The following is a 20945-nucleotide window of genomic DNA, read 5'->3' as shown; positions in this document are numbered from 1 at the left end:
GGGCTTCACATTTGGTCCCCTCAGAGACACTTTCTGAACAGAGTATGTGCAGTGATCTAACATGATGTTAAAAGGATATTATGTCGCACAGGATTCTCAACAAGGCAGGTTGAGAGGCTCTAGGATGGTTGCTTAATTTGGAGGAAATAGTGTTTTCAGTTTCCTTGGTGCTTGGTAAAACTCAGTTTGGGATCTGGATCCTGGAGATTTCATAGTGATATGGGTGGGAGGAAATCTCTAATAAAAGGGACCAGGTTTTAGGAATAGCCAGGACACTGATTATACAGGTGGGTTCTGGGCTTTGTATAGACAGGACCAGGGTTCTGGGCTCCACCCTCCTGAGGAGTCCAGGTGTGTGCAAGGGAAAAGTTGGAGAGGTGCATGTGTCCCAAGCCTGTGGACCATTGCAGCAAGGGGCTGCTAGCGGTGTGGACAATGTTGGCGAGGAAGTGATCTGTGGGATACAGACAAGGGCCTGAAGTGGAAGGCCTTGGCAGAACTACTCTACGTGTAAGCCAGCAGGCTGAATGTGCCTTTTGTGTTGAAGATGGAAACCACGGGCATGAGAAACATACATTGTATGGACTTTTTTTGTTTTCTTTAACCATTCTTGACTGCGCTATAGCTGAATGATGGCTACAGCATGGTCGTCCAGTTATGGGAGGGCATCATATGACGTCCTCCTATAACATGCCCCCTCAGCAGCATGCACCCGGTGCTCTCTGTGATTGCTGTGTCCTTTGGACAAAGCTGATCAAATGACATAGTAAAGGGCCAATCACAGTGGTCTTTTACCACGTGAACAGCTGTGTCCCATCACAGTTGATCACCATGTAAATACACTTGCTGGTTATCGGCAGTACTTTTCTCATGATGTGAAAGTGTGAGGAAAGTACTGCCGAGAACTGGCAACTGTGAAAGGAGACCTCTAGCACTGATTATCAGTGTCCTGGTTATCAGCGCAGTCACAAAAGTGCCAATCTGTGCCCGTCAGTGAGTGCTGCCTATTAGTGCCCATCATTGCTGCATATCAGTGCAGCCTCATCATTGCCCACCAGTTCCACCTCATCAGTGCTGTCTGTCTATCAGTGCAGCCTCATCAACGCACATCAGTGAAGGAGAAAAATTACCGGTTTGCAAAATTTTATAATAGAAACAAAGAAAAACTTTTTTTTTGCAAAAAATAAAACGTGCAGTAGCGATTAAATACCACCAAAAGAAAGCTCTATTTGTGCGGAAAAATAAAATATAAATTTCATATGGGTGCAGTGTTGCATTACCGCACAATTGTTATTCAAAGCGAAATAGCACTGGAAGCTGAAAATTGGCCTGGGCAGGAAGGGGGTAAACGTGCCCAGTAGGAAAGTGGTTAATAAACGTGGGCCAACAAGCCCTAAACAATAATTTCTGGCATAGACTCTACTCACTGGTGATCACTACCCTGAGCTAAACAACTCCAAAACTTTATAGCATATCTACCTTATGTTTGGCGCCTAGGCATGGGTGACATCACAGGCCTAACAGAAAGATTCTAGGAACACAAAAGATACAAGATCTCACCAGACGACACTCCTGAACTGTGGTGTTTTGTCATGACATTTGGAATCATCAGCATTCCCAGGATGTGCCTGTGCCAGCCATAACCTCACTCTGGCCTAGGCACCTCAGGCAGAATCTGGGGTATAAGGCAAGTATATTTTTTATTTTTCTCCTCAGGTGTAATTTTAAGGTGCAATGCAATGTTTTTGCATGGGGGGCACGAAGGGGGGCTATTGGGTTCTTCTAGGTTACACTAGACACTGTGGGCGGGGTCACTCGCCCTGCACACAGGGTACCTTTGGGTGTCTTATCAATGCCCCAGGACAAGATGCAGACCTCTTTCAAGGAAAGTCAACCTTAAGGTAGTCCTCTAAGAGACGGACAGAACACTATGTACATTGCGTGAATAAACCGGATTCCAGCTAATCTTCTGATCCTGTGTCAATGCATACCTTGACTGTAATTGTTGCATTTAAGAGGGAAGCACTGAGCCTATGCCCACTCCACTCATCCAGCATACCTCTGTTACCTCACTCCCAGTAACACAATGGGGTAACACCATTGAACCTACCACAGACCTCATGCGTGCACCTAGTTCCTCTTACCTACCTGGTGGCTAAGCCAAGGGCCTCTGTGACGTTGATCTGCTCCCGATGCTATTGGAGACAGACCACTGGGGAGTTGCCAAGAGTAACTAGAGGCTAGTATCCAGTACCAATAGCCTGTCGAGAAGCGTGGTATCTGTGCTAGGTTAGGTATCCCATGGTCAACTGTTAGTGGTATTATAACAAAGTGGAAGCAATTGGGAACAACAGCAACTCAGCCACGAAGTGGTAGGCCACGTAAAATGAGAGAGCAGGGTCAGCGCATGCTGAAGCGCACAGTGTGCAGAAGTCACCAACTGTCTGCAGAGTCAATAGACCTCCAAACTTCTTGTGGCCTTCAGATTTGAACAACAGTGCACAGAGAGCTTCATGGAATGGGTTTTCATGATTAAGCAGCGGTGCAGTGGTGTAAAGCACGCCACCACTAGACTCTAGAGCAGTGGAGACGTGTTCTCTGGAGTGATCAATTATGCTTCTCTGCCTGCAACCCAATGGACATGTCTGGGTTTGGTGGTTGCCAGGAGAATGGTACTTGGCGGACTGCATTGTGCCAAGTGTAAAGTTTGGTGGAGGGGAGATTATGGTGTGGAGTTGTTTTTCAGGGGTTGGTCTTGGGGCTCCTGATGCTATTAGAGACAGACCACTGGAGAAGGAGCCCCAAAAGCAATCCCCTTGCTACTGGAGGACACCTCACCTAGCACAGATACCATGCCTCTCAACAGGCTAATGGTACTGGATACTAGCCTCTAGTTACTCTTGGCAACCGCTTCCTTCTCTTCCAAACCATGTTGACTCTTGAAGAGACTGACTTCATACCCCAATGCACTTTAACTGACCCAAGCTTCAAGTGTCTATGTGTATTCACTGCCAGGGCCAGTGCCAGGATAGGTGGGGTGGTAAAATCCAAATCCCGAGCCACATGCTGGGGATTTGGAATTTTAAAAGTGCTGCAACAATGTGTTTAACACGTGTACACATGTATGTGTACTTCAGTAGCGCCAACTATCGGCTTTCATTGTGGAAGTGATACAAGCCTCCCTCCTCAGCAAGACCAGGAAGTGATGTGTATGACGTCACTTCTTGGGCCAGCACTGTCATTCTCCCCAAGAAGTATTTGGGGAAGCAGCTGATGGAATGCAATCTGTGTTCCATCAGCTGTGGCTGAGTACAGAGAAGACAACCAGGATGCTTCTGCAAACATTTGTGAAAGAATGGGTCGCTCTCAGGAGCTCAGTGATTTCAAGCGTGATATGGTGATAGGTTGACACCTGTGCAACAAGTCCATCTGTGAAATTTCCATGCTATAAATATCCCGCAATCAGCTGTTAGTGGTATCATAACAAAGTGGAAACAACTGAGAACAACAGCAACTCAGCCACGAAGTGGTAGGCCACGTAAAATGACAGACCGGGGTCAGCGCATGCTGAAGCACACAATGCGCAGAAGTCACAAACTGTCTGCAGAGTTAATAGCTAAAGACCTCCAAATTTCTTGTGGCCTTCAGATTAGCACAACAGTGCTTCATGGAATGGATTTTCATGGCCAAGCAGCTGCATCCAAGCCTTACATCACCAAGTGCAATGTATTTTTCCGTACCTGGTGGCCAAGGCATGGGCCTCCGTGATGCTGATCTTTTCCCATTGCTATGGGAGACAGATCACTGCAGAGGGAGCCCCAGAAGCAACCCCATCGGTACTGGAGGACACCTCACCTAGCAATGGTACCACGCTTCTCGACAGGCTGCTTATACTGAATACTAGCCTCTAGTTATTAGTGGTAGCCACTTTCTTCTCTTTTGAACCAAGTTGAGTCCTGAAGAGACTGACTTCATAACACAATCCGCTCTGATTACCCAAGCTTAAAGTGTCTATGTGTATTGTGACGGTCACTTTCACACACCCCTTTAGAACGAACTTCAGACCAGGCAGGATAATGGTTTAAAAGGCTTTACTGATAAAACTCAGAATAACAGTTTTACAGGCAAGAGTCTTTTCCCTAAGTAATCCTAACTGCTTATGTCCATGACAACAGTGTCCCGACAAGTCAATGTTACTCAGAGAGGACTACAGTTCCAGCAGACCCTTTTACATAATGGTGCTATGCAGTTTCACAAGCCAAATTCGGTGGAAGACTGCTGGAGACTCACCGGTGCATTCCTTCCTTTACCTTTTTTTTGGGAGCCAAACTCTCTCCCTTTTATGATCACCCAGGATAGGCAGGATGGACCCAGAAAAACCAACAAACTTAGCCTGGCAATGTACATGTGACCATTCGTTTGGGGGTGATGCGCCGAAGATAACCATGTCTCAATTGTAAGGGCTTTACAGAGTTCTTTTCAGAATTTGGACATAAAAACTTAACCCCTCGGTCAGAGGTTATACTCCTTGGAACCCGTACAACCTTACTATTTCTTTACCGGAAGCAGATGGTGTCCCAAATATTGGTACACAATGGGCATCTTGGATAGCCTAATGATTATCATAAAAATAGTGGTAAAGTTTTCAGATGGTGGTAGCTCTACAATAAAGTCCTTGCTAATCATCTCCCAGGGCTTACCAGGAATGGGAAAAGGCCTTAACAGGCCCCAAGCTTTAATCTTGTCTCCTTTGCTTTGAATGCAGACCTTACAAGCCCTTACATAACCCTGACAATCAATCCTCATGCTAGGCCATCAAAAGGACCATTGTAAAAGCTCCAAAATGTCCTGCCAGGAGGTAGTCATGGCACAGGTTTAAGATTGACTAGGGCAAGCTTTAAAGGTACAAAAACTTTTTTCTTATGGGAGAACAATCCATCCTGTTCTTGTAATTGCAAATCACTTGGTGGACCTTTAGCCCTTGATTCTTGTTTGAGCTCTTACACCAAATCTCCTTGTAGCAACAGAAAACTTTGTGGAGGTAGGATGGTATCGGGCTGGGTAGCTTCCTTTTCTTCTGGAAACATGCCTGACAGAGAGTCTTGAGAAGAAGGGCAAAAGGTATAGAAGTGACTTAGCATCTTGGCGTTGAGATAGAATGGCACCAACTGCGTTTTCTGAAGCATCTACTTCAAGGACCTAAGGTAATGCAGGGTCAGGATGTTGCAGAATTGGTGCTGACATAAAGAGAGCTTTTAATTTGTCAAAAGCGAGTTGCGCTTCTGTAGTCCACTGAAATCAGGAGTTTTGTTTAGTAAGCTGAGTAATGGGACTGATGTCTGAGAAGTTCTTAATGAATTTACGATAAAAATTGGCAAATCCAATAAACCTCTGGATTCCTTTTCAATCTGTTGGTACTGGCCACTAGAGAATTACACTAACATTTTGCGGGTCCATTGCGATGCCTAATGTTGAGATAATTAGTCCCAGAAACTGGATAGTGTCTTTCTCAAACTCACAATTCTCAGCCTTTGCATATAACTGGAGGTCCCGGAGATGGCTGAATACTTTAACTTGCACATGGTGTTCTTCCATGGAAGGGTAGAATATGAGTATGTCATCAAAATGCATGATCATGAAGAGGTCGAGAAAGTCTCTAAAGATATCATTGACAAAGTGCTGGAAAGTAGCTGGGGCGTTGCATAGTCCAAAGGGCACGACTAAATACTCAAAGTGCCCAAAGCGAGTACGGAAAGCTGTTTTCCATTCATCCCCTTCCAGGATTCTTACCAAGTTATATGCACCCCGTAAATCAAGCTTTGTGAATACTTTTGCTGCTCTGAACCACTGGAAAAGTTCTGGAACAAGTGGAAGAGGGTATCAGTTTTTTTTTTTGCAAATTCTCTTTATTGAACAGAAAAAGGCTTTTTATGGGGGGGATGGGGCGATAAAGACATTGGGAAAGAAAAAAATCTAAATTTTTGCAATATACCAGAGTGTTCTGAGAGGAGTTCTCCAGTGGTGGGATTTCAGCTTCAGTTGCGGGATTATCGTGTGTTGGTGAAAATCTGCCACTGGGTTCGCCAGTAATTTTACCTTTTTTGTCACCGGATTCAAACAAACAATCTGCCCACCTGGGCAGCCGCGTCAGAGTGGGCAAGAGATGTAAAATGGAGCTGCAAATCCCGAGGAGCCTTGGCCAATTAGGCGTAGTTGTCCTCTTAGGGAGAACACGCAAAATCAGAGGCTGCTGTAGTCTCGCTGCGTTCCAACACAGCGGTACTTGCAGCAAATTCCTCCCTCGCCGTTTTAATGGCAGAAATATACCAGCCTCGTGTATAAGCTTTAAACGTGTCCCAAACCAGAAGGGGGAGGCAGAATGTTCATTCACTTCCCAAAACTGGGCTAGGGAGCTAGACAAAAATTCTTGGATCTTACCATTGCGATCCGTTTAGGATCCAACCTCCGGCATCCTGGATGTCTGTTACCCCCAATATCTAAAGTGAGCTCTAAGGGTGAGTGGTCTGAGATGCCTGCTGGCAGGTAGGTGACACTGCTCCCCAGCCCCTGTAAGGGGCTGGATCCAAACACCAGATCTATCCGGGAGGCTAATCTGTGAGGAGCTGTAAAGCATGAATAGTAACGATCGTGAGGGTGTTTAAATCTCCATAATTCAGTTAGACCAAAAGGTATGAGCCCATACTTCTAGGTCAGGACTAGAGGTCCTCCAAGAATTAGTCCATGGTCACATTGAGAACTGTGTTAAAATCTCCTGCCAAAACAACCCCAGAAACTTGTAAGGGTGCCAACCTCTCCTGCACTGTATACAGTACTTCAATGGAAAAGGGTGGGGAAAAATAGATAGACAAAATCATATTTAACATTCCTGATCTCCAGAATCAAAATAATAAATCTACCTCCAGGGTCTGTGCACACTTTATAGGACAAGGATTTATTCAGGAGTATGAGACTACTTTTGAGTTCCATAATGAGATATAATTTGGAAGAAACCATAGGAGAACAATAGTAAACCAGCTAGGCTGTATAGCGGGAGGAGATGAACCCAGTCCCGAGCTAGGGTACGAGATCTGCGGGAGGAGTCGCCACCCTCTCCAACCAAGAACAGGTACATCAAACCATGGTGCATTAGGAGCAGAAAAAAAAGTACAGTTGACAAAAACAATACTAAACATTGTAAACATTATAAACCTTGTAAACTCCCTACTAACCAGTAAACCCCAACAAAACAGACTGGTCAGTTTAATACCCATTGTAACAAACTAGCTCATCAGAGCTGGAAGCGGAGTTCTTCTTTTCCTGTTATGTGAGGTATTCCTCGATCATTCCTCACATCCCCCCTTTCCAGTCCTGAGAGGCAAACGTTATCTCCTGAGAGATGGTGTAGGTCAACCGGGGTAAGACATCCGTGGTGGTGCCAGTGGTCTGGGAAAGCTGTCACCTTTCTCACCTACGTCTGATAAGGCAGCATTTCTCAGAGGGCTGGGAAGCCCACACATTATCAAACTGACCAGAGTAATTGCACATTCCTCAGGTCAACCGTATGTTTCATGTCATGTATTATGAAGCTGTAGTTAATACAGAGTTTCCCACTGACCACTCCCAAAACGTGTAGTCAGAGCCCCCCCTTTGAGAGGGATTTTTAAGAAGAGACAAGTGAGTTAGAGCTAGACACACACACACACACACACACACACACACACACACAGAGATCTCCCAGCAACATCGTAACAAAAGGAGATCAAGAAATCACCCTACTCTACTACTTGGATCTGCAAACCCAGGCATATGGGCAAGTAACTTAACCCTGTAATCTTCTTCCTAATTATCTCTTTGCTGTGTCTTTATATACATATATATATATTTTTGTGACATCTCTTTGTAAATATTGTATTGCACCTGTTTGACCCTTTTAGTAATAAATCTTTCTTTCTGAAAGTGTTAAACTGTTTCTAAGCGATTACTTGCAATTCACGAATCCCTGCCTTTGAAGAGACGCTACTGTTTGTTATATCTCTGTATAACAGGTCCGCGGGCCGTGCTATATAGATCAATATTTCAATCATTATAGTGTATATTTGATAACGGGAGTTTCCCAGTCTCCGACAAAAGTGGTGGTGGCAGTAGAGGGTTAGTTGCGTAATTAACCCGACCCAGTAACAAGCGCATTCAGGCTGCAGGCACCGATTGTAGTCCATTAGCTGGGCAATCGCTGTGCTGGGTGCAGCGGAGTGTGGCCTTGTTACGAGCGTCACACCGCGGTTTTAGATCGACCGGCTCTTCGGTCACGAGTTTGGTGAGGTCTGAGGTCTGACGCCGAGGGCGTGACGTATTACTGTTAGTCGCGGTCGTGCGATTGTCGCATGTTGGTGGCGGCGATCGTGGATCCGTGACACCCGTAACAGACCTATTGGATTTTCTCTTCAACGATCACACTGGGTGCATCCAAAGACAAAGAGCTTACTCGCTGTTTCTTCAGGGAAGAACAGGACTGAAGGGCTGGGTCTTAATCTTGTGCCAACAGTAGCTCCAGAGTGAAGAGAGTAGGCATGTTGTAGGCAATGAGCTTAAAGGGAAAAAACCCAAGTCATCCAAAACAGCATGTGCATTCCCATGGGACAGGGAGTACCACTCCCCATAATAAATGGCCACAACTCAAAAGACCACCAATGGGGATCACATGAGGGGGGGGTGGTGTTCGTATGGGAAGACAGCCTGGGAAGAAAACCAGATTCCTGATAATAGGAAGAGTTGAGGAAGTGCAACATGTCATGGCAGAGTCTGAGGAAAGAGGAGTAATCATGTAGCTGAAGCAAGGAGGATGCAGTGCTTACCAAAGGGTGGACATCCAGCTGTCCGCTTCAGCAGGTGAATCAAAGAAGCGGGACGACCCCTCATATTGCACACGAAGACGGCTGGGGTAAATCATACTTTAATTGATATTTTTATCACGTAGGCATTTGCGGACATCCGTAAATGTCTTCCTCTTCCTCTGCAGTTCAGCTTAAAAGGATAGATGAATTACCATATTGTAGGACAGGGCACTTCCTGGCCGCAGAGAAGATGGCAACTCTATCCCGGTAATTGAGGAAGCTGACCAGGAAGGGACGAGAACTAATCCCTGGGATGTTGTGCCTGGTGGGCACCCGGTGCGCCCTCTCAACCACATAGGTCGGTGAAACTGCTAGAGAGTCCAGCAGATCTTTAAAGAAGGATTCGGCAAACTCAGCCTGCTGTTCCCCCTCTGCACCCTCCAGGAGTAGCAGGACTCTAACGTTGTTGCAGCGGAGTCTGTTCTCCGCATCATCAGATTTAGCCACCACAGCTGACACACAATGTTGAAAATCTGCAATAGATGTGGCATGAGCAGCAGTGAGATCCTTCATTGCTGAGATCTGGGACTCTGGTTTCTGTGATCCAGCCTCTGATATTGTCCAGATCAGAGCGGATTAAATTACACTCCTCTGCAAGCCGATCAATGTGCACCAGGAGTGAAGTTTTATTCTGTTCTATAGCAGCCAGAATCACTGATGTGCCATCGGGGGGTTGCAGAGCAGGAGCTGGTGCTGGGGCTGACACTGTAGAAGAGTCCCCGGGGTCAGCATCCATCTCTGCCAGCAAGGCCTTAAGCCACTCAACCAAGATGGCGCCCGGACACGTGGTCAGAGCTAGAGATGGCTGAGATGGTGTGGCCTGTTTAGTGGAGCGGCTCCTGGATGGCATCAGGAGCAAGGGCAGAGAGAGAGAGGGTAGGGCAGAGGAGAAACAGGAGTGCTCTCCGGCTCAGTATTGCCCAGATGTCAACACATTAGATTAGGATGACTGGAGCACTTCTCAGGCACGTCCGTTGCAGCTCACATCTGGTCCCGCCCCATGCGAGAGTATCTGTTCTTGACTGTAATTTTATTTAGCTCTCTATAGTCCACGCAAGGTCTCAGGATGTGATCTTTCTTTTCAACAAAAAATATGCCAGCCCCAGAGGGGGATGTGGATGGAGGAATGAACCCCCTTTCCAGGTTTTCATCTATGTATAAGCGCAATGCCTCAAGCTCTAGTTCTGATAAGGGGAAAATTCATCTCAGTCCCAGGTAACCATTCAATTGGGCAATTGTATGTTCGATGAGGTGGTAAGGTCTCAGCCTTCTTATCAAAGATATCTAAAAAGTTATGATAAGCAGATGGAACATGTTGTGAAACAGGTCTCTGGCTGCAGTTCCAATAGGGGGCCTGCTTGGGGAAAACAGCGTTGCTGGTAGGAAACTACAGTTATCGATTCCCAATTTATTTGAGGATTGTGTGCCTACAACCATGGAACTCCCAGGATGATGGGAAACAAAGCTGATGGAATAATGTCCGGGTTTAGGTATTTCGAATGACCCATGGGGTCACTGCCAGTAATGGACAAGTTTCTTGTGTGATTGGACCTAACTTGAGGTTTGAGCCATCTGCCAGATGAATCTTCAGATACTGCGTCTTAGCTTGCAGTGAAATTTGGTGTTTGTTAGCAAAAGGTATAGTCCATAAAACAGCTGCATGCCCCGGACTCAAAATTGCTTGGGTTTGGATGCTCCTCCCGGGTAGCTGTAAGGAGAGAGCCAACAGGAGATGGGTGGAGATGCTCTTTGCAGGATAACTGGAAATTTCAGATACAGGGGCAGACTTCCGCGGCCTCACTGGACAGTCACACAGATAGTGACCAACGCCACCACAGTGGAGGCATAAGTTGTTCTGCCAACACCGCAGTCTTTCCTTGGATGACAGAGGTGAATAGGCAAGTCCCACTTGAATAGATTCCACCATGGAGGAGGATGTTGGTGGAGCTGGAGCCAGGTACACAGGAGCTGCTGGTGTCCAGGTAGGTTGAGTATTTCCAGACCTTTCTACCCTCCTCTCTTGGATTCTGCAATCAAGCTGAATAAGGTCTGGGAGTGTTGCTGGTGGATCCAGTCTGGCAAGTTAGTCTTTGAGAGCCTCTGAAAGTCCCAAACGGAACTGGTATCACAAGGCTGCATCATTCCAGGCTATGTCAGAACTCCATTTGCGGAACTTAATCACATAATTCTCCACGGGCTAAAGTCCTTGCCGGAGTGTATGCAAGATAGTTTCTGCTGTAGAGGTTCACTGGGGGGGGTCCTCATAAATCTGAGCCATGGCCTCAAAGGAAGAGACTGATGCAAGGACTGAGCTGGTGTGTTCCAGGAGATGATGGGCCCATGACTGTTCCTCAAGCAATAGAGAAATGACAAAGCCAACCTTAGTGAACTCATGAGAAAAAGTTTGTGGTTGTAACAACTCAAAATACAGCTGGCAAGCATTGCGGAAGGCCCGAAATTTGTGGAAATTTCCTGAGAAGCGTTCTGGGGTAGGCACTCAAGGCTCCGGAGGAGGAATCACTACTGTAGGTGCAGGAGCTGAAGCTGGAGATGTAGTGGGCAGAGAGAGCTTACGACCTTCCAGTTGGAAATAACCCTCTTGGAGTCCCATCACCACTTGAATTAGGGTTGAAATTTGCTGGCATAGAGCCTCAAGCAGAGAGGTATCTCCTCCAGTGTCAGTCATGGCTGAATGGTACTATGACATACCTGGTGAAGACTGGAATGTTACAGAGGCCTCTCTTGCACCTCCTGTCCAATACTCCTGAAGTTGGAGACAGAGAATGTGAGGGCAAAGAGTGGCACAAGTGCCGGAGTCGCTGGATGGTAGTTGTCCACTCCTCAGAACGGAACGCAGGAGCAGCTTGGCACCAGAGCAGAAGATGAAACAGGACCAGGAGACAGGCAGCATACAGCAGTCAGCAAGGAACAGAATCAGCAGGCAGAGCAAGTCCAGGAGGCAGGCCAAGGTCAGTACCAGCTGGGCAAAGCGGTACCAAAACAATAGTCAAAGGCAAGTCCAGTAAACAGGCCGAAGTCAGAGTAATCTGGTGAACAGAGTTTAAGCAGGAGCCGAAGCGAAGTCCAAAGGCAAGCCAGGTCATACACAGCTAAGCAGGAACAGCAGATCAGGTCACAGGAACAAGCTGAAGACCATTCAGCAACTGCTCATAATGACAGACCAGTTTAAATAGGCCATTAGGTGCCAAGTGCTAATTGGAATGCATGTGAGCCCGTTTGCATGTGGGCACAAATATGCACGGGATGAACTGGAACAGCACATCTTTTGCTTCTTCGCTCATAAGTATGAGCAAGTGTTTTCCTCCTCAAAAACCTAGGCGCATTTTATGGTCAGGTGCGGCTTATGGAGCGAAAAATATGTGGAAAAGCATTTCCACAAAATTGGCAACTCACAATAGTAGTGGTCAAATGAGCGCTTGTTAAACTGGTGTCAATGTCTAGGTCATTGAAGCCATATCCCATGACCTACCAACTGGCAGAATGTTTTAAATGTCTCTGTGAAGGAGAGACACTTTGGCCCCTGGCGGACTGGATAAGGAACTTGAAGTCAGCACAGTTCTCTTAAATATTTTATGGATGTGTCTCCTTCGCGTTGCCTCCATTGTTCTCCCCTTCTTTGGGAGGCAAGCGGACGGTCTTTTAGTGGTGGAACTGTATGGGGGGTTCGGTTCCACCGCCCCTCCTGTCTCTCAGGACTATAATTGATCCATGTTACATGTTTGTTTGTACACCATATGCTTTGTTTGTGCCGGCTAGTGGCATATACTCGGACTGACCATTTGGAAACTCGGGCACTGCCCAAGGGCCCGGGGTCAGTAGGGGCCCCATGAGATGCCCCTGGTACCTTTTTCATAGGCTTTTTTGAGTTTGAGCCAGGACACAGGGGCCCTATGATCCCCTATTGTCCGGGGGCCCCATGAGTTGTCAGTCCGCCCCTGCTCTACGATTACACCTACTCACTTGATACCGCTAGTGCTTCAGCTTATACATAACTACATCTATTTCTTAATATTTCTTGTAGCTGGCCATCCTTCCAAGATTCTTATTATATTTCTATCCTTTATTTTCTCTTGCTCTACATTGTTTTCATTTTCCCAAATGGCATAGGTAGCCTTATTATTATCATCATCTAGAATTTTTTTATACACATTTTCAATAATATGGAATCACCTGTTTATGTACAAACATTTCTATTATTACATATCTATTTATTTATTCAAACAGGACCCTTATGCTACCCTCTATGTTATCGTGCAGGGGTCCTCAAACAACGGCCCACGGGCCGGATACGGTCCGCCAAAGAAAAAAAAAAATCAGAAGAAAAAAAAAACGGATCGGCAAATAGCTAGGCTGCTCACTGGGTCCTCAGCCGCGAGGACCCAGCGAGCTGCAGACTGCAAGTCCCCAATTTCACCTGCTGCAACCAGAAGAGCAAGAGGAGAGGAGGAGAGTACACCAGGCACCAGGGACAGTGCATTGCGGTGTCCAGTTCTTTACAGAGTACAGTGCATTGCGGTGTCCAGTACGTTAGAGTACAGTGCATTTTGGGGTTTAGTGCATTACAGAGTACAGTGCATTGGGGTGTCCAGTGCGTTACAGTACAGTGCATTTTAAATATTGTATTGTTTTTTCCTGTTTTATTTTTTTTTGCACTACAAATAAGATATGTGCAGTGTGCATAAGAATTTAATATTTTTTTTCAAACTATAGTCCAGCCCCCCAATAGTGTAAATGTCCGTGAACTGGCCCCGTTTAAAAATTTTGAGGACCCCTGTTATAGGGCACAGTGAGATACAGGCCTAATTTGCATAACTTTCCTTTAATATCCTCATATATTTATTTATTACAGGTACTTGTATAGCGTCTTCAATTTTTGCAGCGATTTTACATATATATTGTACATTCACATCAGTCCCTAACTCTCAAGGGGCGTACATTCTAAGGTCCCTAACTTACATTCATACATACACATACTAGGGCCAATTTAGACAGGATCCAATTCACATACCAGCATGTTTATAGTATTTTATTTATCGTACTTTAATTTAAGCGCGCTTAGTCTAATCTTAAGAGAGGGAGGCTTGATATGTTTTTTGTACTAACCTATGATTAAACTTGGGTCTATCCATAAGTTGGCTGGGCCCTATAGTCTGCCACTATCATTTGCCAATATATGTCCCCATCTATGGCCTGAAGGAGCATGCATGTTCTGAACGCATGCCATGCCTACTGCTGCTGTACCTGGTGCTGACATCACTCTCGCTTGCCCTTGACACACCGACCAGGAAGTACTGCGAACCACCAGCACAGCCAAGGACAGTGCTTTGGAGACTAGCCTGCAGCGGGACCAACCAGGAGTTGCCCAGCAGTTGACACCAGTTTGACAAGTGCTCATTTAGCTGCTTTTATTGTGAGTTGCCAATTTTGTGGAAATAAATTATTTGCTTATATTGCTGTACTTAGATGGTGCAACTTCCCTCTCTTTTATGGTTCACACAGAGTCTCTTCTAGCTCTTTTTGAGTCAAGCATTGTTGGAATATCCCTTAATCACCTTTGGACTTTAAGGACTTTACTTGTGTGGTTAATATACTAGCAATCACAGTATACATCTATTTTTTTTGTCTTCTTAGTGCGCCAAATATTTGTCTTGTTCTAAAATTCTTTAAAGTACATTTTTTCCTGGAAATTTGCATTTGATTTTGTGCAAAATACAAAATTGCAGCAACAACCATTTTATTCTACAGGGCCTCTATTTCCAGAAGATATATAATGTTTGGAGGCTCTAAGCAATTTTCTAGCAAAAAATGCTGATTTTAACATGTATGCCAGAAATGTCATATGTCAATGGGACTGCTACATCACTTCCTGTTAGCTGAGTGGATTCAGTTCTTCTAGCAGCAGAGGATCTTGTGACCTGTAGTCCTATAGCCAATACATACTGTATTTCTGAAGCTGATTGAACTACAACTACCAGAGAGCTGGCGAACCAGAAGGATGCTGGGAGAACAGATATATTTTACAGCAAGGGACTGACTCGCTTTCGTGGCACAGGTTCAAAGCTGAAAACAGGGGGACTACCATTCTTCTCCAGAGAGATTGTTGACCTAGTGCTTTGGGACTCTGCACATCAGTTTAACACAGCAGTGATACCGGTCGACAAACCAGAATAGCATCAGCTTCTCTGCATCGGGACTGTCGCTGTCCAGTCTTCACACAGGCATCTCTTCTTGCTGACAGGCCATCAGGGGGTAACTCTGCGCCTCCCTGCAAACAGCCAACAGCCTGGGCAAGAACTCTAGTTCCTAGGAGGCTGTGCTATCCAAAGGATTGGTGTGCAAGTGGATGCCCAACCTCTTTTTTGCCATTACTCTAGAGACACTGCATACAGACCTTTATACCTCAGTATCAGGAAATCTTTGCTTTGAGCAGCACCACAGCCTACAGTATCTGTTTAACTTAATTGAATTACCAGTGTACACTAATGTTTTTAGGCCCCTATCACTGCTAGCAGAAGACAACAGACACCACCTGTGACGATCGCGGCGTCAGACCCCAGCCCTTCTCACCAAACTCGTGACCGAAAGGACTAGCCAATCTAAAACCGCGCTGTCACGTGCGTAACAATGCCACTCCCAGTTGCACCCTGCACACAGATTTTCTAGCTAATGGACCACAATCGGTGTACCGGCAGCCTGAGTGCGATTGTTACTGGGTCAGGTCAATTACGCAATTAACCCTTCACACTGCCACCACCTCCTTTTTCTACAGAGAAAGAGGAAACTCTGCAATATTAGCAATACACTATGATGATTGGATAATCATCTGTATACCACTGTCACCGCAGACAGGTTATACAGAGGATTAAACCCACACAGTAGCGCTCTTCAGCGCAGGAATTCGTAATTTGCATTAAAGAGCTTTAGAAACAGTTCAACACTTTCAGAAAGTAAGATTTATTACTAAAAGGTCAAAAGGGTGCAATAAAAATATTTACAGAAAAAGATGTAGCCAATATATATATATAAATATACAGAGAACAATAGCACAGCAAAGAGATAACAAAGGAATTTAGATAGCTAAAGTACTTGCCAGTCAGCCTTTGTTTAAGCAGCTTCAAGTTTCATGAGCCTAAAAGGATTTCTTGTCTCCCACTGTCAGTCTCCATGTCAAAACAGGAAATCTTCCTTCTTTAACTCAGCTTAGCTTAGCTCTTCTAGTAACGCCACAGGGTGTCCCCCTGGAGCAGTAAACCAATCGTCTCCTTTGGGGAGGGAGGTGTAGGTGGAGCCCTAAGTTATGACCAGAAACTCTCATAGCTTCTATTATGATTCATTACTTATTCTCGGGGCATTTAGCAGCCTGGCCACTAGTAGATTAATACTCAGCCGCACCTGCGGAATTGTTAGAGATGTCATATCCACTTGAATGGTTCAGGAGATATCATTTTCTGCTCTCTTATATATCCTAGCTAGGGGGTGTAAAATATCAGGAAACTTGTATCAAAGTGATCAATCTGAATATATGCCTGGTTTTTATGCAAGTCTCTCATATTCCAAGATATGAAATCATACGGCAAAATGGATGTTGAATGTGGTGTCTAGTTTATGACTTCTCTGGAATGTCTTTGAACTCAGTGAAGGACTTGGTTTACGCTTTTACGATCCCATTCCAAGCAATTGTTTTGTAGACGGGGGGGCACCTAGCTAGTGAGGTTTTATAGCCAGGACGCCCTCCCACTGAGTTTGTTGCCTGTGATCTCTGCAAACACACACCGACCACATGTCACTCAACAGCTAGGGAGGGGGGATGATTGGAGGAGGAAGCCTGCTTTGGGAGTGAGAGATGGTACAAAATGGAAGATTCTTAACAAAATGGAGGACCGCGTCCATCTCTGAGTGCACGATTGCTACACCACCACATCAGGAACTTTAAATATCAGAGGACTCAAGTTGGAATCTCTGGTTAAAGGGACCTCTTCTCTTCTAAGGTCATTGTTATTCAAATGAGGATATTTATATCTATTTATGTCAGGATATATATTTACAGAATTCTCTGCATCCACCATTGCAGCACCGGTAGCCTAGAGGAAGCTGATAAGTCAACAAGCCTTTTCTTCCCCCTCTTACTGCTGTGCTGCATTTTAAAAGTTGAAGCTTACTACTCATGATTGTATAATTTGTGAAACGTTGCTAATTGATTATTCCTATTTTACCAGTGTTCTATTTTTATGTGTTGACTGGGGTTGTGTATCCTTAATCCAATATTCGTGTGGTCTGCTTTTTCTTTACTAAGACTAATATAGAGGTGCTACTAAAGAATTGTGTCTCTTGCATTATTATCCTATACTGCTGAAATATGTGTGAACTCAGAGTATGTATGTATGTATGTATGTATGTATGTATGTATGTATGCATACATATATATACACACACACACACACACACACACACACACATATATATATATATATACATACATACACATACACACACACACACATATACATACACACATACCCACACACACACACACGCACTACAGAGTACACAAACAGTTGGTTAAGGTAGGTGATACAGGTGACACTACAGTCCACAGGCTGCTGTTTCTAGTGGAGCATGTAGCTTGCAGAGATGCCAGTAAGTAATCAGATTAGCTCCTGTATTGATTCATGGGGAGGCTGTGTATGACTGACAGCGCAAGCTGGGAGGTTACCATGGAGACAGGGTGAGCAGGAAACCAGCCAAACTTATCTGCATGCGGGAGGTTAGCCACTTTCTTTCATAGGCTTTTTGTTTTACAGGAGGCATTGTTGTATCTCTATTCCAGCAATCAGGTGCAGGAGTGAATGCGGGAAGTTACTATTCTGCTCTATCTACAATAGTCAGCTGCAAAGATACCAGTATAATGCAAAGTCAAAGCAGAACTCTGTCCAGACAGCTGTGTAGTCCTGTGAAATACATATACACTTTTTAACAGCCAAATATAAGTAATGCTGCCTAGCCAGGCTTGTGATCCACACACACTTGCTAAACTGCACACCCTGGTTGGTGACTCAGCTATTCACTATTGCACATACTTTTGCCACCTGTTTCCTCACTGGGGAAGACTCGGCAGTGTCATGATGGATTGCTATAGGAAGGGTTTTTTCAGTGTGAATGCAGTTCCATCACCTGCAGCACTGAATATATGTAATGGCAGGGCATGCTGACAGTTAGGTGGTCCTTGGGAGGTCCATTGTTGTTGTTGGGAGATTTACTGTTACTAGGGGATCTACTGTTGAGGGAGGGTTCTATTGTTGCTGAAACTGGAGGTTCTATTGATGCTGGTTGCTAAAAGATATGTTGTTGATGGCAAGGGTCTTTTTTTGCTGGAGCAGATCTATTGTTGCTGAAGGGTATTTTGTTGCGGGGAGTATACTGTTGCTGGGGGATCTATTGTTGCAGGGAGGATTTTGTTCCTTGCTGCAGTGGCTCTATTTTACTGCTTTTCTTGTTATCATTAGCAAATTTCATACAAATTACTTAGCACCACAAAATGATATTTAGCTCTGTATTCTCTAAAGCCACTTTCACACAGGCGGACCGTTTGTCCATTTTTCATCCATCCATTGACAGATGAAAAACGAACAGCAATGTATTTCTATGGACCAGTGGAAGTGAACGAATGATCATCAGTTTGCCATCCATTTTACATCCGTGTCCGTTACAGTCCGTTTTTTTAAACTTACAAGGGTACGTCCAAATCCGTTGAAACGGAAGAGAACGGATGCCATCCGCTGACGTCAGTTCTGATTAGGTCCGTTTTTAGCCAAGAAAATTTTTTGTTTATACTTTCGTCACCTCTGTTCAGTCTCTGCAACAACTAAGTAAAAACTGATCCGATGATGCCCATGTGAAAGAGGCCTAAAAGTAGTGGTACTGGGAGGTGGGTAGAAACAAGGGGTGACTCGGAATGGGGAGTACCAGCACCTATACTCTGAGAAAAAAAAGCCCTAGTTAGGCAAGACAGTATGTACCAGACAATTATGTCAGATAATTTCAGGAGTGAGGCCAACCAGACCTAACTTTTTATAATCAGGCTCTGTAAGCACCCTGGGTTTTGAACAGACAATTTTAAAAGCAAGTTGAAAACTATTTTGTTTTTGCCCATGGCAGCCAATCCATTTACAACTACTAGCCATTCAGAGTTGCAAAACAAGAAGAAAATTCTGCTGCTCTAAATAGGGGTTCTTTTACTTTGCGGTGTATTTAACATATGTTCGCTATGTCGACTGTTAATGTGCATTACCTCAACCTATACAAAATGCACCCTATTGTGCTTAAAAAAAAAAAAGAAGACACACTTTTTTTAACCACTTCAAGTCCAGACACTTTCACCCCCTTTCCAGTCCAGGCCAATTTTCAGCTTTCAGTGCTATCACACTTTGACAATTGCGCGGCCATGCAACACTGTACCCATATGATCTTTTTGAGACAGATACAACTTTATTTTGGTGGTATTTATTCACCACTGGGATTTTTTTTTTTTTGCTATACAAAATAAAAAAGTCCAAAAATTAAAAAAAAAAAAAAAAAAGTTTTTCTTATAACATTTTGCAAATAAACAAATAAATCTTTCTTCATAAATCTTGGCCAAAATGTATTCAGCTATCTTTTTAGTAAAAAAAAAATAATCATCCAAAATTAGTTTATAACCAAAAATAATAATTTTTCAAATTTTTTTTTTACATTTTTAATTTATTTTTTATATTATCTTTTTTTTTTTTCAACATACTGTCACCCTAGCAGTACAGTGTCACCATAGTGACACTGTACTACTTGTTGGGGGGGGGGGGGGTGATGATTTTTTCTTTTTTTTACACTGATTGCTTTTACAGCCTTTATGGGTGTAAAATCAATCATTTCTCCTCTCTGGCTGCATTCTTGCAGCCATTGAGAAATACTGTGCGAGCTTCGATTCATCACAGCTTGCCACATGGTACAGGGCTGTTGTCATTCACAGATTTCACTAGTAGTAAGCAATGATGTCAGGAAGTGACATTTTGTTTACTACTATTCATGTGATCACTGATTGGCCAATCAGTGATCATATGAATCGGGACCTTACACAGAGGTCCCGTATAGCGATCGGTGTTCACAACAGACTAAAGGTTGTAATTAAAGCAAAAGGTGGTTCAACAAAATATTGACACAAGGGGTGATCCTTTTCCAACTCAGCGATTCTGGTCTATTGATTTTTTTTTTTTTAATTTCTTACCAGGGGCGGACTGAACACTCATGGGGCCCCCGGGCAATAGGGGATCATGGGGCCCCTGTGTCCTTGCCCAAACTCAAAAAAGCCTATGAAAAAGGTACCAGGGGTATCTCATGGGGCCCCTACTGACCCCGGGCCCTCGGGCAGTGGCTGAGTTTCCAAATGGTTAGTCCGCCCCTGTGTCTTACATGCTGGTGTAATATCTTTCACATTGATGTTATAAGTTGCACTGAGTAAATACAGCTGGATAAAACAAAAACCGTGTTGGTCTTCATTTCAGGCTGCAAAGCAACAAAATGTGATTATTATAAAGTGGGGTGATTCTTTTCTATATCCACTGTATCCATAAATGGAGGTTCAATGCTACTGTCTACATTCTTGTTTGCTACTTTTATATTTCACTGCCATGAGTCAGTGAACTGCTAATTCTATGCAAAACATACCATATCTCTGCTAAAGGCAGCAAACTTACTTCAGCAAGTAAAATTCCAGCTTTCCTAAGCATTGGTTTTGCTGCACATTGCAATAACATGTACCACTGTTAAACTAGGCCCTGCTATTACTGTGAAAAAAATGAAACAGATTTTGAGTTTGCACCCTTGTATTGCAGACTGTGAGCTGTTATGGGAAATTTGGCTGCGATGGCGAGGCGCCATTGTTTTGCTGTGTCTGTAATCTGCTCAGATGGCACCATCCCACAGTATACACATGGTAGTTGCAGCAAATTTCCCCCTAATTACTGTATATGTTTATCCTCAGGAGGGAAATATTGATACTAC

This window comes from Staurois parvus, unplaced genomic scaffold (assembly GCF_062004578.1).
Source record: "Staurois parvus isolate SC_StPar_1 unplaced genomic scaffold, SC_StPar_1.0 ptg000176l, whole genome shotgun sequence".
NCBI lineage: Eukaryota > Metazoa > Chordata > Amphibia > Anura > Ranidae > Staurois > Staurois parvus.
Note: the sequence above shows the minus strand (reverse complement) of the source record.